Genomic DNA, 27,606 nt, shown 5'->3' with positions numbered 1-27,606 from the left:
TCAGTATGACCTTCAGATTGAAACATGAAGCCTTCATTTTCTATTTTTGATATACGTTAAGAAACTTACCCCGAGGCAACTAGATGGTGCAGTGGATAGAGCACCGGCCCTGGATTCAGGAGCACCTGAGTTCAAATCCTGCCTCAGACACTTAACACTTACTAGCTGTGTGACCCTGGGCAAGTCAATTAACCCCAATTGCCACACCAAAAAAGGAAAAAAAGAAAAAGAAACTTACCCTGATCAAGTGCACTTTAATATAATTGGAGAAAGATTCCACAAAATGAAGCTGTTTACTGTATTTTTTCTTTTCTGATGTGACATCGGATGATTAATGAGACAGCCAGGTGGCACAGTGGATAGAGCACTAAACCTGGAGTCAGGAAGACTTGAGATCAAATTCAGCTTTACACACTTACTAGCTCTGTAACCCTGAACAAGTCACTTAACCTCTGTCTGCCTCAGTTTCCTCTACTGTAAAAATGGAGGTAGTAACAGCACCTTTCTCCCACAAAGGGTTCTTGTAAGATCAAATGAGATAACCTATGTAAAGCACCTCAGAAACCTTAAAACTCTATAGAAATGTTAGCTAGCCATTATTAATCAATTAATTAGGTTTGGGTATGATTTCCCTTTTAACTTCAAAGTCATCCTGGTACATATATAACCTATGTCAGATTGCTTTCTGTCTTGAGGAGGGGGGAGGTTAGGGAGGGAAGGAGGGAGAACAATTTGGAACTAAAAATCTTATGAAAACAAATATGGAAAACTATCTTTACATGTAACTGGAAAATAATAAAATACTATGTTGGAAAAAAACAAAGTCACACTTAGTTTTGCTTAGGACAGAATAGGACTAGGGACAAAATGGACAGACATAGATGGTTTATCATTGGCACCACTGGAGGGAATGCCCAAATTGATAGGATAGTAGATCCATTAATGTGTTGGAATATCTAACATAATGAAACATAACATAATGAAAGTGCTCATGTCAGTCCATTTCCTGAACAATCATGGTTAGATAGTTACATAGAATAAAGGATAGCATGCTGTACTTCCTGTCAAGAAGTCTTGAGTTCAAATCCTGATGTGGATACTTATTAGCTATGTAACCCTGAGCAAATCACTTAAAATATCCTGAAGGACCACTGCAGTGCTTTTTTTTTACCCACAAGGCAAAAAAATGGAGATAGTAAAATGAAAAAATATATTTCAACATCATATTATGATATCTACTTGTAATTATTTCCATTTAAAGTACATTTGCACAGATAGGAGAAATTATAGTGTTATTTTTTTAAATGCCTCCATTAACATGCCTGGTCCTTTTAATGTTAACTTCTCCTTGCCTCAGTTTCCTCATTTGTAAAATGGGGATAATAATAGCACCTACCTCCCAGAGTTGCTGAGAGGATGCAATATCTATCTGTAAAGTGTTTTGCTATCTTTAAAACTCTATATAGAGGGGCAGCTAGGTGGCGCAGTGGATAAAGCACCGACCCTGGATTCAAGAGGACCTGAGTTCAAATCCGACCTCCAACACTTGACACTTACTAGCTGTGTGACCCTGAGCAAGTCATTTAACCCCCACTGACCTGGGTTTTTTTAATTCTATATAAATGCAAGGCACCATTATTCTTATTTGCCCACTTTAGCCATCAGTGCTAACTGTACTACATTTCTAGCAGGTGAAGTATTGGTATTTCCAATTCGTTCCCATATATCTTGTGTTCTTGTGGTACTGGAACACAAAAGAACATCATCAACTCCCCTTTCCTACATCAAGGTGATCAATACCAGTTTTGAGGAGGACCATCCTAGGCTGCCCTGCCTATTTTTTTTTTTTTTTTTGCTCTTAGGAGAAGCTGCATCACACTGACAAGAATGCTTACCCAGTTGATGGTATCACCAGAGCCCAATTTGCCAGCGACCAGGGTCCCTACTAAGCCTAAACAGCTAATGTGTCAATCTCAGGGCACAAGTTCCCCACTGTACATCGCCATGGCTGGCATCCCTTTAATGTGCCTTTGTCCCCTTCCTTATTTCATGGAGGATAGGTTCAGCTTTGAGGAAGTTATGGTGGTGGTGGTTGTTGTTTGGTTTTTATTTGTTACCATGGTCATCATTATTTTTTTATTTTTTTGGCAGGGCAATGAAGGTTAAGTGACTTGCCCAGGGTCACACAGCTAGTAAATGTCAAGTGTCTGAGGCTGGATTTGAACTCAGGTCCTCCTGAATCCAGGGCCAATGCTTTATCTACTGTGTCACCTAGCTGTCCCCCCATTTTTGCCATTCTTCCCAACGAAGGGTCCCAGCAATCCTTGATGGAGCTCAGGGATGGGGGAGCCCTGCACCTCCTGGATATGGAACACCCTGCCCAAATGGAAATGGGACACTATCTTCGGCCCCCATCACCCCTTCCTCATGTCCCCAGCTGACTTGGAGTACACCTTTAGGTTTCAGCTGGCTTGGGGAGCAGCAGGGAAGAAGCAGTAACTGGCATCTCATTTTTAAAGAGAAATCAGCTCTTTATCAATTCTCTTTCTTCCCATCCCATTTTTTTTATTATTTTTTTGAAAGCACTTTCTCATCTAGACATTCAGCAGACTCAAGAGCCAGAGCGGGGAAGGACAGAGACACCTCCTCCTTCTGTGAACTTCCCCAGCACCTCATGCTGTGCCAGGTGCCCCTGGGCCCAAAGCCAGTATTAATTGATGAGGTACAGAGAAACTGGGCACCTAGGCCAGGGTGGAAGGGTGGGGGCTCAGGGCTGACAGAGCCTGAAGCCAGAAGTGGGCAGAGACGCACTGATCCAATCAACAGATGACTCAGCCCCTGGGACAGACAGTGCCTTAGTCAGGGAAGCCTGGGCATTTCACTCCTTCAAACCCTTCTAGGCCCAGAAGAGTGTATGGCCAGATTTATAGCTCGAAGGGACCTCAGAGGCTCTCCATTCCAGATCCCTGCCTGCCACAGATTAGCTGTAGGATGTGAGCAAGCCCCTTCCCTTTTGGGGACTCGGTTTTCTTATCTGCAAAATAAAGGAACTGAACTATGACCTCAAAGGTCCCTTCTACCTCTGACATCTTATGTTGTAAATCAGATCCCCATTCCCTACTACCCCACCAGCCCAGTTCCCATGGCCCATTCTCTTTTCCCAATATCCTTAGGTCCAAGCAAAGCATCAGCAAACTGAGAAGGTATGAATGAGAGGTAGCTATGATGAAGTGATAAGACGTGGAGTGAGAGAATCACAGATGAATCCTGGGAAAATGTAGGAAAGTCTCAGGGTTTCCAAGCTTCAGCTTCTCATATATATATATATATATATATATATATATATATATATATATGTGTGTGTGTGTGTGTGTGTGTGTGTGTGTGTGTGTGTGTGTGTCTATGTGTGTATATATGTGTGTATATGTATGTATGTGTATATATATGTATGTGTATATATATGTATGTGTGTATACATATATATGTATATATGTGTGTGTATATATATATATCAGGGCAATGAGGGTTAAGTGACTTGTCCAGGGTCACACAGCTAATAAGTTTCAGGTGTCTGAGGCCAGATTTGAACTTGGGAACTCCTGAATCCAGGGCCGGTGCTCTATCCATTGCACCACCTAGTTGCCCCTTTCTCATTTATAATCAATCAACAAGCACTTATTAGGCACCTACTATGTACTAAGCACACTAGAAATACAAATTCAGGGCAGCCAGGTGGCACAGTGGATAAAGCTGTGTGACCCTGGGCAAGTCACTTAACCCTCATTGCCCCACCCCACCCCCAAAAAATGCCTACGTTGTAGAAAAAAAGAAAAAGAAATACAAATTCAGAGAATGAAACCACCACAGCTCTCAAAAAGTTTATTTTCTACAGTAAAAGGAAGGGTGTGTGAGCTGGTAAGGTGGCACATACTTGTGGTCCCTGAGGCTGGCAGAATGCTTGAGTTTAGGAGTTCTGGGCCAGAGCAGGGCTAACATCCATTGGGAATCTGCATTAAGTCAAGCACCAATGTGTTAAACCACTAGAAATGGAGGGTCATCGGTCTACCTAGAGAGAAGCAAATCTGCCCAGGTCAGAAAGAAGGAACAGGTTAAATAAAACTTCCATGCTTGGCAGTACTGGGATCAGGGGCAACTATGCTTCCAGCCTGAGTGAGGCAGTGAAATCCAGTCTCAAAGGAGAAAAAAAGGAATTAGACTTGAGGACATCTTGGGTCTTGTCCCACTCTCACTCACTGACTCTCTTCCCTTTTGAGAAGCATCATCAGGTATGAAAAAGAAAGACTGGATTTGAAGTCTCAGTTCTACTATTACACCTGCTGCAAGAAGTCTTCCCCAGTCTTTTTGTGGCTAGCACCCTTCCTCTGAGATTAACATACACATACATGCCAGTATATATTGTGGAAACAGAGAATCTTACATTGTGTTTTACAAAGTGTTTTGCATTGCATATATAACATATATGGTATTTTAAATTGTATATGTGATAAACATATGGTATTATACAGTGTTTTTCATTGTTTATATCATATATACAATATCTTTCATCGTATAGATATAGTATCATATACACAGTGTTTTATATTATATATATTATAGACATATTGTCTCATTCTCATATATATACACACACAATGTTTTACATCATATGTATCATATTATGATATCCTTCATTGTATATATTATAGACATATAGTATCATATCATATACCTACACAGGGTTTTACATTTTATAAATCCTATTTATAGTATCTTTCATTGTATGTATTGATACACATAGTATCTTATAACATGTTCACTGTTCAGTTGTCTGACTCTTTGTGACCCCATTTGGGGTTTTCTTGGCAAGCATACTGCAGTGGTTTGCCATTTCCTTCTCCAGCTCATTTTACAGATGAGGAAACTGAGGCAAACAGGGTGAAATGACTTGCCCAGGGTCACACAGCTAGTAAGTGTCTGAAGTCAGATTTGAACTCAGGTCTTCCTGACTAGGCCCAGCTCTCTATTTACTGTACCACCTTATCATATATATGTGTGTGAGTATATATATATACACACACACATACACATATGTATGTATATGTGTGCATATGCACACATACATGTACACATGTATATACACAGTGTTTATATTGCATACATCATTATCTTTCATTGCATAAGTTGTGTACATATAGGATCTATATCACGTATCTAGAATTTTATACTGTATATGCCATATGTGTCATGTATATGCAGTATTTTGTTTATATGTCATCCCCTTAAGATGAGCTCCTTGGGGATAGAGATGAGGTTTTTGCCTTTCTTTGTATCCCCAGTGATTAATGCAGTGCCAGCATGTAGTAGGTGCTTAATAAATGCTTGACTGCCTGCCATTATCTTTGTGACCTTGGTCAAATCACTTTATCTCTAGGAGCTGCACTTTCTTTGTGTATAAGATGAGGGTTCACAGTTTGATGGCAGGTTACATTTCTAAACCCTAAGCCTTTCTTCTCACTACCCCTGTATTCTGCCCATTCCCCCATCTTTCTTCTCCCCACCCAGTCCCACAGAACAATTATCAAAGGACCCCAATATAGAAATGGAAGGCACCTCAGAAGCTCTCTAGTCCAGTCCCTCTGTTTTACAAGTGAGCAAACTGAGGATCTTAGAAGTTAAATGACTTGTCCAAGGTGATACAGAGGATTGTCAGAAAGAGAATTTGAACCAAGGGCCTCTAACTGCAAGACCAGGGAGTCCCCTTTCCACCAAATCTCTAAACTCTTCCTCTTCCTCAGGTCTGCCTCACCTTCCCCTCTCTCCTTTTAGCCCAGCTTGCCATTTCCTTCCAGGGATCTGGGAAGAGACAGTTTTGTCTGGGAGGAGAGGAACAGGACTATTCCCTTTGGTAGGGAGTAGATGTTATCATCACTGACTGTTTTGCAGGAGACCCATTTTCTCCCTAGCCTCAGTTTTTCCACCTGAAGCAATGTTCTTTAGTTCAGGAGCATTCAGAGGAGCTCTGAGCTCAGAACATTTTCCCAGGCTGCCTTTAATCTCTGAACATCCATAGGACTTCAAGCCTGACAGGTCCTAAGCCCCTCATTTTGCAGGGAAGGAAACTGAGGCCCTAAAGAAGAAAATAATGTGTCCAAACCATATGAATAATAAGGATCGGTGCCCAGGTTGTCTGATTCCAAATCCAACATTCTTTCCATTACACCAGCGGCAGCTGGTGGTGCAGCAGATGGGGCTGGAGGCAGGAAGCCCTGAGTTCAAACCCTAGCCCAGAATCAGAACCCTAGGCCTGACACCAGGCACAGGAAAGAATAAACAACCCAGGGAGAGGCTGCAGAGTTTTCCTAGTCCCAGGTTCAGTCTTACGGGCAGTCTGGCTGGCTGGCTCATCGGGAAAGCTGAATATTCAGTTCCCCTGACTTCTCCCAGTCTGTTGAGCTGGGGCAGTGGAGCCCTCCCAGGGCACGAGCAACCCTTAGTCAGAGGCCTGTGGACACCAGCAGCCCAACCCTGGTCAATGCTGCCCCACAGAACTCTGAGAAATGAGGAGGAGAACAATGAGGCCACTGAATCCTCCCTGGATCGCACACAATGTCCCTCTTGGTCTGTCTCCCTGCTTGTCTGTGTGTGTGTGCCTGTGTGCTGCTGTGTGCCCGAGTTTGTGTGTGTGTGCCCAGTAAGACATAAGGTAACCAGAAGCCTCCGAGCAGTGCCCTCCCCCAGGGTGACTGATCAAGGCCAGTCGAGCCAGACTGCTGTCCCCTGGGCCACAGGCTAAAGCAGCATTGCCCGGGGACTCTCTCTCTCTCCAGAAAAAGACCTGGAGATGTGGTATGGGCAAGGTTCTGGGAGTGAATTGTAGTGGGTACGGAACTAGAACCAAGAAGACCTGGGTTCAAATCCTGTCACGGACATTCCCTAGAACTGGTCCCCTTAACCTCAGTTCCCTCATCTGTAAAATGGGAATGATAATAGCCCCTACCTCACCAATTTGTTCTGAGGCTCAAATGAGATGAAGTCTGTAAAGTGTTCTGCAAGCTTCGAAACCCTTAGAAGGTTGTGTAAATGTAAGCTATTAGCAATATTTATTCCAAGACCTCTGGTCTGCACCCTGCCCCCAATCTGGCTCAGCTTGGAAATAAGGTTCCCTGCTGGCTTCCCCTCTTGGGGATCAGGCTGCCAATGACACCCAGATGCTCTGATGCTCAGAGTGCTGGGAAACAGGGGAAAGAGCAGGCTTGGAAGCCACCCAGCTTGTCTCGGATCTGCCGCTTCCTACCTGGGGAATCTGGAGCAAGATGTTCTGTCTGGGCCTCGATTTCCTCCTCTGTCAAGTGGGCAGGTCAGTTGACCTCAAAGACCTATTGCAGCTGGGACGGATCTGAAACGGGAATGTCAATGGATGTGGACCCCAGCAGGAGGCCCCACTCGAGGCATGCAGAAAATGCTCCCTAACCTCAGCCCTGGCATGTCATGAGTTCAACGGAGCAGGCAGCCCAAGGAAGGGGAAGGACTGGGGTTCACTGGGGATCAGAGAGGAAGTGGGAAAAATACTGTCCTAGAACTCGGGAGCCTCAAGTCACATTCCCCCTCTGACAATGCCTATCTGTGCCACCTTGGCTAAAACATTTCTTTCTTGGCATAACTTTATTTATATTTGTGAACTGAGGTGATTAGACTAAATAAATGTCACAAGGGACTAGCCAAAGAGATGCACTCACAGGAGCATTCTTTCCAGTTCAAACATCCAGTTCTAAGATCTTTTCTAGTTCTAACATTCTGTTCTAAGGTTCCTTCCTGTTCTGTGTTCTGATGTCCCTTACAGTTCTAAAACTCTGCGTCCTAAGGTATGTTCTGCTTCTGATATTTTGTGTTCTATGTTCTGTGTTCTAAGATCCCTTCCTGCTCTGCCATTCTGTGTTCTATGTTCTAAGGTCCCTTCCTGTTCTGTGTTCTGATGTCCCTTACAGTTCTAAAACTCTGTGTCCTAAGGTATGTTCTGCTTCTGATATTTTGTGTTCTATGTTCTGTGTTCTAAGATCCCTTCCTGCTCTGCCATTCTGTGTTCTATGTTCTAAGGTCCCTTCCTGTTCTGTGTTCTGATGTCCCTTACAGTTCTAAAACTCTGCGTCCTAAGGTATGTTCTGCTTCTGATATTTTGTGTTCTATGTTCTGTGTTCTAAGATCCCTTCCTGCTCTGCCATTCTGTGTTCTATGTTCTAAGGTCCCTTCCCACTCTGAGTTTCTTTCTGTTGGCTCCAAGATCACAGTGCGGGATTTGTATCCTATTAATCTTATTATAGGGCAGCCAAGCAAGGTAGTGGATAGAGTGCTGGGCATGAACTTTTGAAGATTCATCTTCATGAGTTCTTCCCCACACTCATTGGGAGTGACCAGGAAGCCTCCAGGGCTCTTATTTGGAAGGGTCAGTGATGTAGTGGGTAGAATTCTAGACTTGAACTCAGGAAGAACTGAGTTCAAATTGTACCTCAGGCACTTGCTAGATGTGTGACCTTGTGCCAGTCACGTAACTTGTCTGCCTCCGTTTACTCATCTGTAAAACTGGGATAATAATAGCACCCACTTCCCAGAATTATTGTGAAGATCAAATAAGATAAATTCATATATAGCACCTTGCAAACCTTTAAGCATTATATAAATGTTAACTATTATAATTTTTACTGCTACCTTCTCCTCTGTGCTCCCCAAGTATTTCCAGTTAAGTCCCATGGCCTTCTCTTAAACTCACCAAATAAAAGGGCCTATTGTTTCCAGCACTGTCCCACTGGTCTGATTCTTCTGTAAAACCCCTTAGGGTCTAGCAATGGACACCCAGAAACCACTAGGATTCTTTGAGCACCAGGAATTCTTAACTTGGGGTCCTTGAAGTTTTTAATACTTTTTAATATCTGTATTTTTATATAATTGGCATCCTTCATAATCCTGTATATTTTAGGGATGTGGGAAATCTGGGACACTAATCTACTGTTGGTGGAGTTGTGAAAAGATCCAACCATTCTGGGAAGCAATTTGGTCTTATGCCCACAGGGCTATAGAACCATGCATAGCCCTTGATCCAGCAATACCAATGCTAGGTTTATATCCCAAACACATCCCCAAAAAGAGAAAAAAACGTATTTGTACAAAAATATTGATAGCAGCTCTTTTTGTGGCGGCTAAGAAGTGGAAATCAGGGGCAGCTAGGTGGAGCAATGGATAGATCACTGGCCCTGGAGACAGGAGTATCTGAGTTCAAATCCGGCCTCAGACACTTAACACTTACTAGCTGTGTGACCCTGGGCAAGTCACTTAACCCCAATTGCCTCACTTAAAAAAAAAAAGAAGAAGAAGAAGAAGAAGTGGAAATCAAAGGGATGCCTATCAACTGGGGAATGGCTAAACAAGCTGTGATATATGATGGTGATGGAATGTTATTGTGCTATAAGAAATGACAAGCAGGATGATTTCAGAAAGGCCTGGAAAGACTTACATGAACTGATGCATAGTGAAGTAGGCAGAACCAGGAAAATATGCATAGTAACAGCAACATTGTTTGATGAAGAAGAATGAATGACTTAATTTTTCTCAGCAATACAATGATCCAAGACAATACGAAAGGGCTAATGATGAAGCAAACTATCTACCTCCAAAGAAAGAACTGATATTGATTTAACACAGACTGAAGCATGCTATTTTTCACTTTTTCTTTCATTTTTTTCTTTTATTCAAGTTGTCTTACACAAAATGACTAATATGGTAACGTTTTACATAATTGCACATGTATAACCTATATCTGATTGCTTACTGCCTCAGGGAGGGTGGAGGGGAGGGTGAGAAGGAGGGATAGAATATGGAACTCAAAACTTTAAATAAAAATAAAAATGTTTATCAAAAAATAAAATAAAATAAATTAACATCTAAACTTTAAAAAAAAGAATGAAAGGTCAAGAATATCAAGGGAATCAATGAAAACAAATGTGAAGGAAGGTGGCCTGGACTCCATACCAGATCTCAAATTGTATTACAAAGTGGTAATCATCAAAACAATCTGGTACAGGCTAAGAAATAATGGTGGATCAAAAGAATAGTTTAGGTATGTGATACACAGTAGTAAATGATCACAGTAATGTAGCCTTTGATAATTCCAAAGATCCAAGCTTTGGGGGTAAGAATTCAACATTTGACAAAAATTTCTGGAAAAATTGGAAAACAGTTTGACAGAAACTAGGAATAAGCCAACATCTCATACCCTATACCAAGATAAGATCAAACTAGACAAATTATTTAGACATAAAGAATTATATCATAAGTGAATTAGGGAAGCATGGAAAAATGTACCTGTCAGATCTATGGATAAAGGAAGAGTTTATGACCAAACAAAAGGTAAGAAAGAAGTATGGGAAGTAAAATGAATAATTTTAATTACATGAAATTTAAAGGCTTTTGCACAAACAAAACTAATGTAGACAAAATTAGAAGAAAAACAGGAAACTGAGAGGAAATTTTACAGCAAGTTTCTCTGAAAAAGACCTCATTTCTCAAATATGTAGGAAACTGAGTCAGATTTATAAAAAATAAGAGCCTTTCCCCAGTTGATAAATGGTCAAAGGATATGAACAGTTTTCACAAGAAAAATAAATCAAAGCTCTCAATAGTCACATGAAAAAATGCTCTAAATCACTACTGATTAGAAAAAATACAAATTTTTTTAAATGCTGAGGCACCACCTCACACCTATCAGATTGGCTAACATACCAGAAAAGGAAAATGACAAATGCTGGAGGGGATGTGGAAAAATTAGGACACTAATGCATTGTTGGTGGAGTTGTCATCTGACTATTCTGGAGAACAATTCTGAACTATGCCCATATACCTTTCGACCTATCATTACCACTACTGAGTCTGTATCCCAAAGAGATCAAAGAAAAGGGGAAAGGAACCATATGTACAAAAATATCTATAGCAGCTCTTTTGTGGTGGCTAAAAATTGGAAATTGGAGGGGATGTCCATTAATTGGGGAACAGCTAAACAAGTTGTGCTATTTGATTGTAATGGAATACTATTGTGCTATAAGAAATGATGAGCAGGCTGATTTCAGAAAAGTTTAGGAAGACTCATATGAATTCATGCAAAGTGAAGTGAGCAGAACCAGAATAACATTGTTGACAGTAATAGCAATATGGTACGGATAATCAATTGTGAAAGATTTAGCTATTCTGATCAAGACAATGATTCTAGACAATTTCAAAGGACCCATGTCCAGAGAGAGAGTGAACTTATGAACTCTGAATGCAGATTGAAGCACACTTTTTTTTATTTCTCTTGAGGTTTTTTGTCTATGTTTTCTTTTGCAATATGGCTATTGTGGAGATGTTTTGCCTAACTTCACAAGTATAATCTATATCAAATCGTTTGCCTTCTCAAGGATGGAGATGGGGAGGGAGGGGGGATAGGAGGAAGGAAGGGAGGGAGTGAGGGAGAGAATTTGGAACTCAAAATTTTTTAAATGAATGCTAAAAGGGGTTTTTTTTACATGTAATTGGGAAATATTTAATGAAATAAATTTTAAAAAATTTTTTAAAGAAATGTATAGGAATCCACATCACTCTACCCATAACAAAACATCTCTTTCTTCTAGCTTCTCCCAGACCCTGAGTCTGACTGGCTATGTTTCATCCAAATTTCTGATTTTGCCTGGAGCTCTGAAAAACAGTAGACATGGGAGGGAAAGAATACTGGGTTAAAAGACCAGAGATGGGCAGCTAGGTGGCATGGTGGATGGAGCACCGGGCCTGGAGTCGGGAGGATCTGAGTTCAAATCCGGCTTCAGACACTTAACACTTACTAGCTGTGTGACCTTGGGCAAGTCACTTAACCCTAATTGCCTCACCAAAAAAAAAAAAATCATAAATGAAAAAAAGACCAGAGACCTGGGTTTTCATGTTGGTTCTTGCTATGAGATACTGGACAAATCACCTTCCTCTTTCTCTGGGTCTCAGTTGCTTCATCAGTAATAATAATAACATTGATACAGCACATGCCAAACACTATGCTAAGCTCTGCCATTATCAACTCACTTGATCCTCACAACAAGTAGGTGAGAAGTAGGTGCTATAATTATCTCCATTTTACAGATGAGAAAACTGAGGCAGACAATGGTTAAATGACTTGCCCAGGATCACACACTACTAAGTGTCTGAGGTTGCATTTGAACTCGGTTCTTCCCACCTCCAGACTCAGGGCTCTGTGCACTGTGCCACCTAGAAGACTATATCATCTTTAAGCTCTAAAATCTATAGACCTATAGTCTATGTTTTTCTCTGGGCCTCGATTTCCTCATACGTATAATGAGAATTTCACCCTGCCTATAGGGTTATGAAGGAAGCAGGGTGATGGCATATGAAACAGCACTGAAATATGTAAAGAACAAGACAAGTATAAGGTATTTTTTACTTACTCCTGGTCAAAGATCTGAAGCCACAGGAACAAACCAGAGCGTGCTGACCCCAACTATGCCCCGTCCCTGTTCATTCAGCAGGATGAGATACAAAACCATAGCCTTGCCCCCTCCCCTCCCTCCCCCCCCCCACTGTCCTAGGTCCTGCCCACCAAGGACTGCTCCCCTGTGTCCTAGGCACGGCTTGTTTCCAGGCTGCTCCCTGAATGTTGCTTTATTGTGTCTGCTTTAGAGCATCATTGATTTTTCTCCCCTCTGTGACTTTTACAAATGGTGCTACTTGCTGGAAAAAATGGAAGCTCGTCTCCAGCTAACACTGGCTGCCAGTGGCATGTCTCCCTCAAAGCCCTGGTGATCTCCAGGGTCCCTCCCAGCTCTAACAGTCTCAGTTCTAGGATGCTAATGTTCTCTCCAGGTCTAAAATGACGTTTTCAGCTTGGATATTCCATTTCATGTTCTAACTCCTTGAGACTAAACAGGGACTTTCATTTTTGTCATCTTTATTGTCAGCACTTTTCACAGAGCCTGGTTTGTAGTAGATGCTTAATAAATATTTGTCAGTCGGTTGATTGAAGGATAGATTCTAATGTCCTCCCGGATCTGACATCCCCTGTTCTAAGGTCCCTCCCACCTCTGACATTCTGTTTTCTAAGGTCTTATCCAGCTCTTCCATTCCAGATTTTAGGACTTCAATAGGAATGAAGCACCTGTAATTTGATGAGTGTTGAGGAGAAGGGGCCAGAGCAGTGGAAGGGATGGAGGGATGGAGAACAAAGAGAGTCTTTGTCAAGTAACCTCTCCCTCAGACTCTGGGATTTCCACTCTCTAGGCCCCGAGTTCTGAAAGTTTCTACTGTGCGTTTTTTCACCTTAGGGTTTAGCTGCTGGGAACTCCTTCTTGTCTGGTGCTTTTTAAGTGAATCTGAAAGAGTGGGGACCACTGCTGCTAAGTACTGGATAGGCGGGAGCCCTGACCACACTCTCTCCCAGTGTGTCTGGTGGCTGGACTTCCACATTTCCAGCTGTGCTGCAGCAGGGTTGCTCCTGAGGTGAGGCTTATACCCAGGGAGAAGCCACGGGGGAGGGAGGGAGTAGGAAAAAGTGGAGAGATCTAGGGGTCTGCATTGGACAAAAGACAAAAAAGAGGCCATCTCTATTGAGATGAAATTAACCCCGTCTAATTCTAGCTAGAGAGTAGGAGAAGAGTGAGAAGGAGGGATAAAGAAAGAGGAGAGAAAATATGAGACAGACTGAGAGACAGAGAGAGATAAAGAGACAGAAAGACAGGAGAGAGACAGGGGGGAAAGGGAGAGAGAAGAAAAAGGAGGGAGAAAGAGGAGAGAGAGAGGAAGAAAGAAAGAGAAACGAGGTAAGAGTGAAGGAAAGAGGAGAGGAAGAAAAAAAAGCAGGGGCAAAGAGGATTTGGTTAGAAATTCACACGTTCCTATGCTTGGGGGAAATAGAAAGAATCTCCAGGCAGGAGCTCTAGACCGTGAGGGGCCTCCCTGCAAAAGAGTCTTTCTCCCTCCCACCACTCTTAGGGAAGTCCCCCCAGGGTCCCAGCCTCCCCTGTGCCCAGAGCTGGGTTCTGGAGCCCTGTCAGAGACAGACACAAGCTGTTCCTGCCAGCCACCACCCCTACCCGCATCCCTGCTCTCTCCAACTTCCCACTTGATTGAGCAGAAGGAACAAGCAGGGCAGATTAAAATCTTAACACAAACCACATCCGTCAGCTGGAAACCTATGGCAGAGAGTAAACCCGCTGGCGGCTGCCCATTCTCGTTCCTCCTGTTGGTCACCCAGTGTGGTACTTTAGGCACGGAGACATGGGAGGGGGGTGAAGGGGAAGGGGAAGGGGAGGACTGATCAAGAGTGGAGAGGAGCATAGGACCTTTGCTCATCTCCCAGCACTGGCCACTGAATCTAAGGGCTCCCCAGATCTGGGAGCCTCAGTACCCTAATAGTCAAAAGTGAAGGCTACCCCCTCTATTAAAAAAAAAGTTTCTGATAAATAGAGCCTATCAAAGATGCCTGCAATTGATCGGGTTGAGAACTAGAAGGGGCCTAAGAAGTTCTCTATAATCCAATCTCCTCATTTTTTACAGATTGGGTAAACTGAGAGCCAAAGAACGAAAGTCACTTTCCCCAAACAAAGAAAATTTGAACCCAAAGCCAACACGCTTTCCGCAAGGCCTCTGCTATCATTAGAGATTCGGTCCTCTGGCCAGGAAGGCTTTTTCATCCAAATACCCCTAGGTCGAGGGAGAACCTCACAACCCTTACCCATAAATACTTATGAGTTGATGACATCCAGCTGAGAGCAAGGGGGGAGGGGATGGGGAGAGACCGTGACAGAAAAAGGGGAGAAGGGGGCACTGAGGAAGAGAGGTGGAAGAGCCCAGGCTTGCAGGGCCAATCCCGAGGAGCCACACCACAGCCCAAGAGTAACACGCCTCGGGCGCGTCCCTTTCTGGCTCTCAGCCACCCCCCCCCCAGTAAAATGAGGGGATTGGACTAGCCGATCTCAGAGGTCAAATCTAGCTTTAAATCGTGAGAGCCCCAAAACAAGAAAGGGGATGGGCATTCTCCAGAAGATACCAGATTTTCAAGCTGCTTGTAAGGGAAGAGAGGCCCCTGGATGGGGGCGGGGGGGGGGGGGGGCGGAGAAGAGGGGCAGGACCTTTGAGACCCAAGTGTACTTAATATAGTGGGAAATTCCTCTCTCCCTCAGTGTGCCCCCTCCTTCCCTGTGGCCAGGGGTGCTGGGCTGCCAGGTTCACCCCTCGGATATTTAAGTCAAACTCACTGAACCATTTGTGAGGTTTGGCAAAAGTCAGGGACAGAAAGTGTGTGTCGTCTGCCTCCCTTCTAGGGGTTTCATCCACACGCATGAATAACTCCCCCACTCCCAATAAAACCAGCAGCCAGGCAGAAGGGGAGCCGGGCTCTGAAGACAGGGACAGACTATGGTCCAAGTCTCTAAATTACCCCCAATCTGACCTTTGTTTGAAGAAGAGAATTCTGGGGGGAAAAGGGGGGAAATGCCCCCAAACAGAGATTGAACCAAGGAGGGAGAAGGGAGGGTGGCCATGAAGGATTTGGACTCTTCCACTTAATTCCTGGGTAATTCAGTTAACCTCTCTGAGGCTCAGTTTCCTTATCTGTAAAATGGACTAGAAGACCTGTAAAATGTAATTTCTTTGAGGTTATGGAATGTTTCTTTTTTTATTTTTGCAACCCCCACACAATGCCTGGCTCATAGTATGTGCTCAATAAAGACTTTGGGGATCAAACAAGAAGCATTTATTAAGTGCCTACTGTAGATCAGGCACTTCTAGGCACTGCCAAAAAAAATAAAGAAATGGAGCAGTCTCTGCTGTCATGAAATTAACTCTAGTCTGCTTTACAAATGAATAAACCAAGACCCAGAGACATCATCACACAGGTGACGATTCAAATCTGTATCCTCTGATATCCAACACTCCTGTCATTGCATAAGACGACCTGCCCGTCGTTCATCAATAAAATAAGCAGGTGAGACTAAACAGGTGGAGGGGTTGGGGTCAGGGAAGAGAAACAAGGACCAATGGGACTGAAGAAAGAGGAATCCAAAAGTCTAAAGTGGGTGACAAAAGGAAGAGAAGGGAGGGGAAAAGAGTGAGAGGCCGAGACAGAGAGAGAGGGCTACAAAGAACAGGTAAGAGTCTGCAGGTAGGGCCAGTGGGTAGTGGAGAGGATGGAGGGGATGAGGATGAAAAAGGGCTCTGACTGGAAAGAAGGAAGCGTGTATTAAGTGCTTACCGTGTGCCAAACAGTGTTCTAAGCAATATAAATATAACCCAACCCCACCCTGGCCTTGGAGTCAGGAGGACCTGAGTTCAAATCCAACCTCAGACACTTATTAGCTGTGTGACCCTAGGCAAGTCACAACCCCATTGCCTCCCAAAAACAAAACAAAAAAATACAACCCCCCAAAAAAGTAGTCTCTGCCTTCAAGAAACTAATTCCAATGGAGGAAGGTACCACACAAAAGGAAGGGGAAAGGATTGGGGGAAGGAAGGAAATAACTGGCAGGAGCCATTGTTTTGAAGTCTAGAAACCAGGGGTTGGGAAGAAATCTTTCACAAAGTCGAGACCCCATGGGAGCAGCTAGGTGGCACAGTGGATAAAGCACCAGCCCTGGATTCAGGAGGACCTGAGTTTAAATCCAACCTCAGACACTTGATACTTACTAGCTGTGTGACTCTGGGCAAGTCACTTAACCTTTCACTGCCCTGCAACAAAAAAGTTGAGACTCCAGGAAGAACTTCACCAGTGGGAGAAGGGGGCAGACCTCACCAGGGGAGATTCCATGTGGAGAAGGCCACAGGGATGCTTAGCTGGGCATTCCAGGATGAGGAGGCCTCCTGGAACTGAGAGAAATTTCAGGATGAGGCAATAGCAAAGGCATGATTTTGATGTCCGGAATCCAGGACCAGGAAGGGGATGATGGGGGATATGGCAGATCAGGGAGGGCCTAGAGAGAAATTAGGTGAAAATACAGGGGCAGGCAATGGGACTGCTGGATGGACTAAGAGATAAGACCCTTGAATCAAGCCGGTCTCCAGTTGAGAGAAGAAAATAAAGATGAGCCAATGGGGCTGTAGAAGGAGCACTAGATATGCAGTCAGGGAACCTGGGTTCAAATCTACGACTCTGCTCTTAACTTCCTCATTCGACCTTGAGAAATAACTTCCCTTCTCTGGGCCTCATTCTCCCTGTCTGTTAAAATGAGGGAGCTGGATCCAAGGACCACTGAGGTCCCTTCTAGGCTTGGATTTAAGCGCCTATGATCCGGATTCCAATCCTGGCTCTTGGACTTAGAAGGTCTTGAGCATTCTCTCACTAGGTACCAACCAGTTTTTCACATTTAGAAAATTATCACTGGACTAAATGATCTTTGAAAACAGTGTCACAGGAGAAAGCACACTGGGCTTGGCGTGAGGAAAACCAGGTTCTGGGCCCCATTCTGCTACTACCTGGACATGTGACCTTGGACAAATGACTGGCCTCTCCACCCCTACCCCCATTCTGGACCTCAGCTTCTACATCTATAAAATGGGGGGGAGTATGGACTAGATTTATTTTCATTTTATCTCAACAAACGTTTATTACATACCTGCCCAGGTATCATGCTAGACAGTGAGGATATCAAGAAAGAAATTCAACAAGCCCTGATTTCAAGGAGCTTTTGCTATTCTTGGTGGTGGTGTTTGCTCGTTTCAGTCATGTCCAACTCTTCATGACCCCATTTGAGTTTTCTTGGCAGAGATCCTGGAGTGGTTTGCCATTTCCTTCTCCAGTTCATTTTGTAAATGAGACAACTGAGGGAAACAGGGCGAAATTACTTACCCAGGGTCACACAGCTAGTAAGTATCTGAGGCTGGATTTGAACTCATGAAGGTGAGTCTTCCTGACTCCAAGCCCATTGCTCTATGCACTATGGTGCCACCCAGCTGCCCAGAGAAAAATGTCCTGCCCCTGACACGTACCTGTATGACCTTGGGCAAATAATTTAATGTCCCTGACAAAGTTGGACTAGGCGACCTCTGAGATTCCTTCCAGGTCAATACCTGTGTTACAAGGCTCTTCCACAATGACGATGAATGTTATCACTGTGTCTTTAAGAGGCAAACAGAATGCTTTGGGAAAGGCAGTTTGTGACAACAATTGGATGGCCATCTTGCTTTGAGGAACTTCTGTCTATGGAGTAGAGGGGGAATGTGTGTGTTTTGTCTTTGATCTATGAAGAATCTGTGTCGAAGACAGAGAGAAGGTGAGGATGAACTTTTTCCTTGTCAGAACTGTCTTAATTATTTTAAGATAAAGAAATATTATAAAGTGAATTCCTTAAGAGTTTATGAGGAGGGGCAGCTAGGTGGTGCAGCGGATAGAGCACCGGCCCTGGAGTCAGGAGTTCCTGAGTTCAAATCCAGCCTCAAACACTTAACACTTACTAGCTGTGTGACCCTAGGCAAGTCACTTGACTCCAATTGCCTCACAAAAAAACAAAAAAAAACAAAACAAAACAAAGCAAAAAACCAAAGAGTTTATGAGGAGATGGTAAGTACAGTGTGTTCTAGAGAAACTGTTTCCAGGGATAACTGAAGATAAGACCCCCCCCAAAAAAAAAAAAAGACTAACTAATCTTATTTACTGAGAGGTTGAGCACAACTCTTACCTTGAAACATGAAGGAAATACTTAAGACATTTTAATTCTATCTGGCAAGAACTGAATGGTGAAGGGGAGTCAGGCATTGTTCTGTTATAATGAAGGTTTGAGGTAACTCTGGCTAAGATCTTTTTCATAGCTAAAATACTGTAAACAGTCACCTGTATCTTTGCTTTATGATTGATTTCAATTGTTATTAAATTGTATGTGAGTAACTACTACTGGGAAAGGAAATTTCTCCAGTTTATTAAATATGCATATTAAAGTTCTAGCCAACTAATTAATTAATTAAAAAGAAATTTCCATTTTATTAGCTAATAAGAAACCTCTAACATGCCTCTGGATTGCTTAGGAATTCAGGATGATAAATTCTGAAAATAGCAACAAGTAAGTTTTTACCTACAAGTAAGAATAAATCAACCCTATCTATTATTTTACTAAACAAGTAAATACAAGATATATGGGAAGTAATTTAAGGAAATTAGCACACTCACCAGTGGGGGTGTCAGGAAAGCCCTTGCATGAAAGTTGGAACCTAACTGGGCTTTGAAGGAAGGTAGAAGAGATGAGGAAGTGAGGAGGGAGTCTATTCACTTAGAGAATCTTCTAAGAACTAGCTCAAAAATCAATAAAATGAAGAATTGTGCAAACAAATCTCTGGAAGGAGAAGAGTTGAAGTCCAGGTCATACCAATTTCCAGATCCTCCATACTTTTTACTCTTACCATTCCTGTCGATCTGGAATACCTTCCCTTTTGGGGTTGTTCAGTTGTTTTTCAGTGATGACTGACTCTTTGTGACTCCATTTGGGGTTTTCTTGGCAGAGTTCCTGGAATAGTTTGCCACTTCCTTCTCCAGCTCATTTTTCAGATGAGGAAACTGAGGCAAATAGGGTTAAGTGACTTGCCCAGGATCACCCAGCTAGTGAGTATCTAAGGCTAAATTGGAACACAGGTCTTCCTGACTCCAGGTCCAGCCCACTGTCTACTCTTGCTCATGACTGCCTACATCTATCTCACTTGAGCCTCACTACAACCCTGTAAGATAAGAGCTCTTATTCCCCTTTCCCAGTTAAGGAAACTGAAACTCCATGTTATAATAACATTGTTCCTTCAGGACATCCTCCGATGATACCTGGTCATAGCTTGGAGGTGGTCCTAGATTCTTAAGGACCATGGCAGTGGAGAGGAAATGCTAGAAGGTCCTACCAGTCTGGAAGGTCTTTGTGCCCAGTGGTAAACTATGTGCCCACCACTGAAGAACCAACAAAGCCAAGATCAGGCGGCTTATCACCTGGAGGCTGACCACCAGAGAAATGACTCTTCTCCATCTGAGCACCTCAAGAAGACATCTTCAAAGGCCACATGGATCTTTGAGGGCAATGAAGTCCTGAATAGGGTTCCAATGGAGCCATTCTCCTTCTCCTCAATCACTCACATGTGGGTCAGGGGCAGGTTCTATGTAGAAGGGATACAAAACACATTCTAGGGGGGCAGCTAGATGGTGCAGTGGATAAAGCACTGGCCTTGGATTCAGGAGGACCTGAGTTCAAATCCAGCCTCAGACACTTGACACTTAACTAGCTGTGTGACCCTGGGCAAGTCACTTAACCCCAATTGCCCTGTAAAAAACAAAAAGCAAAAACAAAAACACCCCATTCTAGTGGGCCAAGATGGTAGCAGCAGTCTGCTGCACAAAGTAGGAAATGTGCACTAATGGGTTCCCAGGGGACTACTCCCAACTTGTATGAGAAATAAGAGGGAGGAAGGGAGGCAGGGAGAGTGAGGATAAACACCAGCAAGCTGCTGAAGCTCCTGCCCATAGACTTGTGATGTCTAGAAGGAGGTGGAAAGATTAGATTAGGTCAGGTTGAGTTGGTTTATATTAGACACTGAATTTGGATTAGAAATGGAATTAGGGTTAGGGTCGGAAGTTGACCTCCTGGACAGCCAAGTCCAACCCTCTCATTTTACAGAGGAGAAAACTGAGGCCCAACAAGAGGAAGGATCTGTCCCAAGACCACACAGGTAGTAAGTGGCAGAAGTGAGATTCAAATCCAGGTGTGAGACTATCTCACCTGGTAGGTACAGGCATACAAAGCAGGGAAAGAGAAGTGGCTTAAGGTGTCATGGGAGATGTGTTTCGACATTTGTGGCCGGGATCCTTAACATGGGGGTCCCTACATAGATTTCAGGGAGTCTATAAACTTGGATGGGAAGAAAATTACTTCTTTATTTCAAGATGATTAGTTTCCTTTAGAATCAATCCTGTGTGCTTTATCTGCTGCATTTAAAAATGCAATTCAGGGAAAGGACCCGTGGGCTTCCCTAGATGTCTGCCAAAGGGGTCCATGGCAGAAACAAGGTTAAAGAACCTGCTGGCTTCTGACTTCCCTGCCAGGATCCACTCTGACCGAAGCAGAGGCTTTGGGAACGAGCTACTTAAGGAGGTGTCAGCTTTGGCAGGGCTGGAGAAGCCTGGGAAAGGAACGAACACCTTCCGGGAGAGCAGCAGCCCAAGTGTTTTAACCTCAGCTCGTGAACATGTTGGGTGGGAATCCCGAGGCCTGAGCAGAAGGCTCAGTAAAGCCAGCATATGGTGTTTCTCCTGCATGCACACCATGCTACAGAAAGGTGCCGAGGGACTGACCTGCTAAGGTTTGGCCAAGAGCCATGTTCACTTCCTTAGACTTTGGAGCCTCAAGATCCGAGGGGGGCAAACTGAGCCAGGTCCTACCAAGCCAGGGAGGCATCGGTCACTGATGTCCAGCGGTGGGCTGCGGATTGACAGTCTGGCACAACTAACATTCAGAGGGGCACTCGGAAACTTGACTGGAGGTTTGAGAGAGAGCAACTCTCCGGGAGACTGTCCAATAAGTCGGTGGTTCTCCAGGTTTGCTTGGGTTTTTTTGCTCAGGAAACAGGAATATTCTTGCCATGAGGAATCCTAGTACATGGATTGTTGAGTTGGTAATTAATTCCCCAGGAGAGTCAGGACCGTCACAGGTCTGCATGTGATTGGACGTTCAATTTCTATATACCCCTTAAGAACCACCCAGGAGCCAGTGGTCACAGTGGCCAAATTGGAGACTCTCGTATTAGAAAGAACATCCTAAAGAGCCTCGGGTCCCATATCTTCTGTCCCTGTATCGTTGTCCTTGAACCTGATTCAAGACCAAAGCATAGACAGCATGGGGTGGTGGAAAGGTCACTCCTGACCTTGGAGTGTAAGCAGCCTCTACTACCAACCACCTCTGCGAGCTTGGGTAGTCCCTTCATTTGTCTGGACCTCCCTTGACTCCCTTATACAACGAGGTATTGAATAAAGCATTAGACTTGATCAGGGTTCTTAACCTGGGGTCCACAAACCCCCAAGAGATTGTGGCGACTCGGTTTCCCAGGGATCACAGGGCTAAAGTGCCACCTCCAGCCCCCTTTTCTTTTGTCTTTCTTTCTTTTTTTTTTTTTTTTGTGGGGCAATGAGGGTTAAGTGACTTGCCCAGGGTCACATAGCTAGTAAGTGTCAAGTGTCTGAGGTCGGATTTGAACTCAGGTCCTCCTGACTCCAAGGTCGGTGCTCTATCCACTGTGCCACCTAGCTGCCCCAGCCCCCTTTTCTAGTGGAAAATACATAGCTGGATGGATGGGTGGATGGATGATAGATAGATAGATATACATAGAAATGGGTATAATATGAGTAGAGATTACAGATATTGTTGTGATAGATATAGATGCATACATACATACACACAGGCATACATGCACGCACACACACATACATAAACACATACATACATACATACATACATACATACATACATACATACATACATACATACATACATACATACGTGTATAAAATCTCAGAGGGAGGCTTCGAGCGGCAAGGCTTTTTGTTTTTACTGCCCAAGTGAGGCTTTCCATTAAATACACATGTCAGGAAATGCCAAGATTCCAGTTCCCGCAGCAATATTAACTCACCCACACAGCCCACCTAGGACAGAGTTTTCCCAGCTCAGTTAGGAGGGTTAGGAGGGTTCTTTCTCAGGGTTCCAATCCCAGCCCCAGCTGCAATCCCTGGGAATGTTAGGGAAGGCTGCCAGGCTCGGGGGGCCACCTTTGGAGCCTCCATAGCCAGAGACACATGGGCTTCCCAAGGGCCCCAGAGGGAGCTTTAGAATCCGTGGTCACCTCTGAAGCCCCTGAGCGTGGGGAGCACTCTGAGGCTGGCTCTTGGTTTCTAACTTTGGATCTGGAAGAGATTATGGGCTCATTCAGAAGCCAGGCCTGGCAGTCCAGTGAAAAGAACACTGGCCCTGCAGTCGGATGTATTGAGTTCAATTCCCCTGAGGTGATGTTGGGCAAGTCGCTTAGCCACCCTGGGCCTCAGTTTCCTCACCTCTGAAGTGAAGGGGGGTGTACTATCAGAGGTATCATGTATGCAAAACTTTCGAGTGAGACGTGAGCTAGAAGATGTAATTGGGAAATGTTTATAAAAATATAACTCAACGTAGATGATGTTAATTTGTAATTTTCTGAGTCAATATGCGGCTGGGAAGGATCCATTTGTGTTTGCGGTTTACACTGTTGCATGCTCCAACTCTCCCCAATGTCATGAGAGATGCTGGGAAGGAAAGGAAGGCTAGTGCTGTTGGTCAGGCACACCAGACACTCTGGATGGGGGTTCATAATCACAGACATCCCAAGCTCAGAAGGACTTTAGGGCGTAGACTGTCAGAGAGAGGAGGGAGCTTAGAACTTAGACCGTAGAGCTGGGAAGGACCTTAGAATATAGGATGACAGAGCAAGAAAGAAACCTTAGAACGTGAAATGCCATAACTGGGAGGCTCCTTAGAATACAGAATGTCAGAGCTGAAAAGAACCTCGGAACACAGGCTATCAGAACTATAAGAGATCTTAGAACAAAGAATGTCAGGCCTAGGAGGGGCCTTACAACACAGAATGTCAGAGCTGGAACGGTCTTAGAACATAGAAGTCAGACCTGGGAGAAACCTTAGAATCTAGAATATCAGAGCTGGAGGGGCCTTAGAACCCAGAATGCCAGAGCTGAAGGGGACCTTAGAACAAGAACGTAAAAGGTTGATGGCGGGGATTATCCTCGGCACTTGTGAATTGGCCACTACCCTGCTGTCCCGCCTGCCTCTCTCTCTTCAGGCTGATCCAAGGCAGGACTGGGTCTCATCTCCTGCTCCTCCCGCTTCGGCACAGTCCCTCCCAGGTAGCCTTTCCCAAGCAGGCGGAGGTCGGGGAGAGAAGGGGGGCTGCCCTTCCATCCAGGCTCCAGCCCCACCATTGTTTACATGGAGGCCCTCCAGTAAGAACCGCTTGGCCTGGATGATGCTTGCACTAATGTGCGCGGAGTTTCCTTCCGCCGGTATCCCCTCGGGAGCTGTGTCTGCCCTCCCCCCTCTCCAGCCCGTCACCCCCTCCACCCACTCCTTCTCTCCAAGGCAAGGTGGGGGTAGGGGAGTCTTCCCTCCTGCTCTCCAGGGCCCCCCGCTTGTTTGCACAGCTCCTAATGAGTTCCATTAGAGCAGAGTGTAGGCGGCTCTTTTTCATCTACATCTGCGGCAGCTGTGCAGGATCCAGCCCCCGCTTGTGGGGCCCCAGGGCTGGGGTCAGGGGCTCCCAATGACCTGCTCTCACGGGCTCCCCCTTATGGAGAAACAATGTGGTGCAAGAGGAGCCGCAGGAAACTGAGCTGCGGCGGAGTCCTTTATTCATTCTCTCCCTGCTGCTTTCCAACTCCATGGGTCCCTGACGGGCCAAACAGTGCCCCTGACGGGGAGAAGGGGAGAAAAGAAAGAAGAAAGGGAGAGAAAGGGGCTGCCGTGACTCAAAAGCAAACTCTAGCCTCTCTCTCTTCCCGTCTCTCTCCCTCTCTCCCTATCTCTCTGTCTCTGTCTCTGTACCTCTGTCTCTCCCCTTTCCTTGTCTATCTCTTTCTCTCTCTGTCTCTCCCTATCTATCTCTCTGTCTCCTCAAATTCATCATCAATCATCTCTGCAACAATAAAGGCCCTGACTCTGGAGTCTCAGAAGGCATGGGTTCAAATCCTACCTCAAATGTTTATTCTCTGTGTCACTTCATTTACCTCCCTTGTCCGTGTTGCTTCTGGCTCTAGATCTGTGCTTCCCTGACTCTGGTCCATTTTCCCTCCGTCAATGCTGGCTTGAGCTTTTATTCTCTCTTCCCTGGGCTGCAGCAGCCCCCTGACCAGCCCCCCTGCATCCAGTTACCCCCTAATCGGCCTTTGCCCATCCCTCTTGCCCCACCTTTGCAACAATGCATATTGATCACATGTCATTTTTAAAAAATAAGCCAACCTTCGCGCACACACACACACACACACACACACCTCCTCTACTAAAAATACATAAATAAATAAAACTCAAAACAAAACAAAACAAACCAGTGATTTCCCAAAGAAAGCCCATGCTCCTTATCCTGTCATTCAAGTCCCTCCAATCTAGCTCCAATCCACCTGTTTAAGCTGATTTCATTGGTCTTTAAGCAAGACACTTCCTAGCTGTGTGACCCTGAACAAGTCACTTAACCTCTGTTTGCCTATTTCCTCGACTATAAAATAAAAAATAAGAACAGTACCTGCCTTGCGGGGTCTCTGTGAGAATCAAATGCGATACGCCTTGTCAAGCCTGGTGCCTAGCACTATATAAACACTCCTTCGCTTCCTAGCCTCTGCTCACCCTGCCCCCTACACCTAATATGCCCTCCTCTTTCTCTCTCTTCCAGCCTCTCCCCCCACATTGCCACCTGTCAAAATCCAACCCAGCAACTATATCCAAGGCCCAGATAGACTGTCTCCTCCTCCACGAAGCCTTCCTTGATGTCCACACCCCACCCCAATATCTTTCCCTCCTCTGAAGTCGAAGAAGACTTTGGCTGGACCGTTCTTCAAGGCTCATCCAGAAAGGGGGAGGGAGCTGGTTCTGAATTCCATTCCCCACCTCTCCAGACCTCATTTTCCTCATCTGTAAAATGGGGCTAACATCCATCTTGTCTGCTCCACAGGACCGTTGTGAGGATGGGATCATGTGTATAAAAGTGGGTTGTAAAACCTTAAGTAAATACAGCAGATAAACAATGGAAGCCTCTTCACCTTCTAACTTGTGGTGGTGGCTCCTCAGCCTCACTCAAATGTTCTCATCCTCTCCTCATTCAGGAGTGAATGGCAGCAGATCAGTGGCCATCCCTAGTGAATGTCCAGACCCTTCCCAATGTCTGACAAAGAGGAGTCGCACAGGGAGGAGCCGTGTGATGGGGACCTTCCTCAATTTCTTCCCATTATTGTGAGGGTAAAAACAAAAATGGTATTTGTCAAAAAGCTAAATGTCTACCCATTTTATTTTGTTGTTGTTGTTTGTTTTTGCGGGGCAATGAGGGTTAAGTGACTTGCCCAGGGTCACACAGCTAGTAAGTGTCAAGTGTCTGAGGCTGGATTTGAACTCAGGTGCTCCTGAATCCAAGGTCGGTGCTCTATCCAATGTGCCACCTAGCTGCCCCATGTCTACCCATTTTAACTCCTTTATGAGACTATGTGTGGACAGGGACCATGACTCAACCTTCCTCGTAATCCACCGAAGTCCCATACACAAAGGAAGTATTTAATATTATGTTTGTTGAATGAATATATGAAATCTCTCACTTGCCAAAGATTACTTTGCCCTTGGACTTTTATTCTATAAAACTCCTATAAAAGGGGCCTGTAGGGGGCAGCTAGATGGCACAGTGGATAAAGCACCGACCTTGGATTCAGGAGTACCTGAGTTCAAATCCAGCCTCAGACACTTGACACTTACTAGCTGTGTGACCCTGGGCAAGTCACTTAACCCTCATTGCCCTGAAAAAAAAAAGGGGCTGTTGTGGAGCTTCTTCCAAGATCAAGCTCCTCTGAGGTAACTAGTATGGGGTCTGATTTACAAACAACTCTTTTTATGAACATGCCCATTGAATAAAATAAGATATGAAAATAGGGCATCAGGCATAGGAAGAGTGGGTCTGTGATGAGGGAGGGGAGACAGAGGCCTCCTTGATTGCCCTAGGGGAAGGGTGTCCCTCCATCTGCTTTCCACAGCCGACTACCCCTGGCCTAGATGGTCTGGAAGCTGCCCCAGGACATGAGGGAGATGCTAGGGAAAGATGGATGTGGCTCCATCTCTCCAACCCTACTCTGGTCTAGGGACTCCTAGGTAGGTTTCAGAGCAGGAAAGGGCCTTAGAGATGAGCCAACTCAACCCCCTCGTTGGAGAGACAAGACAAGAGACTTTGCCCAAGGTCACACGGCTTTGCAAGTTGCACAGCCATGATTGGAAGCTCTAAGTCCAGGGATCTTTCTCCTATGATGCATCCCCTCCTCTGCTCCCACAACTGACCTCCCTGGCTGCCCCTGAGGCCCACCTCAAACCCCACCTCCTACCGGAAGACTTCCCCAGCTGCTCCTAGTTCTCGTACCTTCCTTCTGTTAATTACTTCTTGTTTACCTTGTGCCAGCTTGCCTGGTACGCATTTGTTTCCATGTTGTCTCTCCCATTAGATGGTAAGCTCTTTGAAGGCAGGGACTGTCTTTTTGCTTCTCTTTGTATCCCCAGGGCTGTCATGTGGAAAAGGGACCAGGTTTGAGCTGTTGGGCCACAAAAGGCAGAACATAGTAGATGCTTAATAAATGTTGGCTGGTTGGTTGGTACATCATGGGACGGGGGGCCTTTCTGTCTTCCCTCACCCCCTTAAGGCTCTTGCTTCCCACCCTCTCCTCTCCCCTATATACACTGGATAGCACTGCCTTGTTTGGGCCTGCTTTGCTCTGAGATCCCTTAGAAGACTAAGATGCTGTTGTGTCCAGCTGCCTGGAGGCAGACGCTTCTCCTCCAGATCAGTGGCCAGCTC

At 44.9% G+C, this 27,606-nt stretch overlaps 1 long non-coding RNA gene across 1 annotated transcript; it reads right to left on the bottom strand.

Moving 5' to 3' along the window:
* Positions 1 to 238: 238 nt before the first annotated feature.
* On the bottom strand, positions 239 to 27,284 carry LOC122730396. The gene is made up of 3 exons (XR_006353501.1): positions 27,204 to 27,284; positions 7,295 to 7,396; positions 239 to 373 (listed from the first exon to the last, which is right to left on the bottom strand). It is a non-coding gene; the product is annotated as an uncharacterized LOC122730396 (long non-coding RNA).
* Between the last annotated feature and the right edge of the window lie 322 nt (positions 27,285 to 27,606).

The sequence above is a fragment of the Dromiciops gliroides genome, chromosome 6 (assembly GCF_019393635.1).
Source record: "Dromiciops gliroides isolate mDroGli1 chromosome 6, mDroGli1.pri, whole genome shotgun sequence".
Taxonomy (NCBI): domain Eukaryota; kingdom Metazoa; phylum Chordata; class Mammalia; order Microbiotheria; family Microbiotheriidae; genus Dromiciops; species Dromiciops gliroides.
The sequence above is the reverse complement of the archived record's forward strand: the minus strand, read 5'-3'. Positions and strand labels throughout refer to the sequence as shown.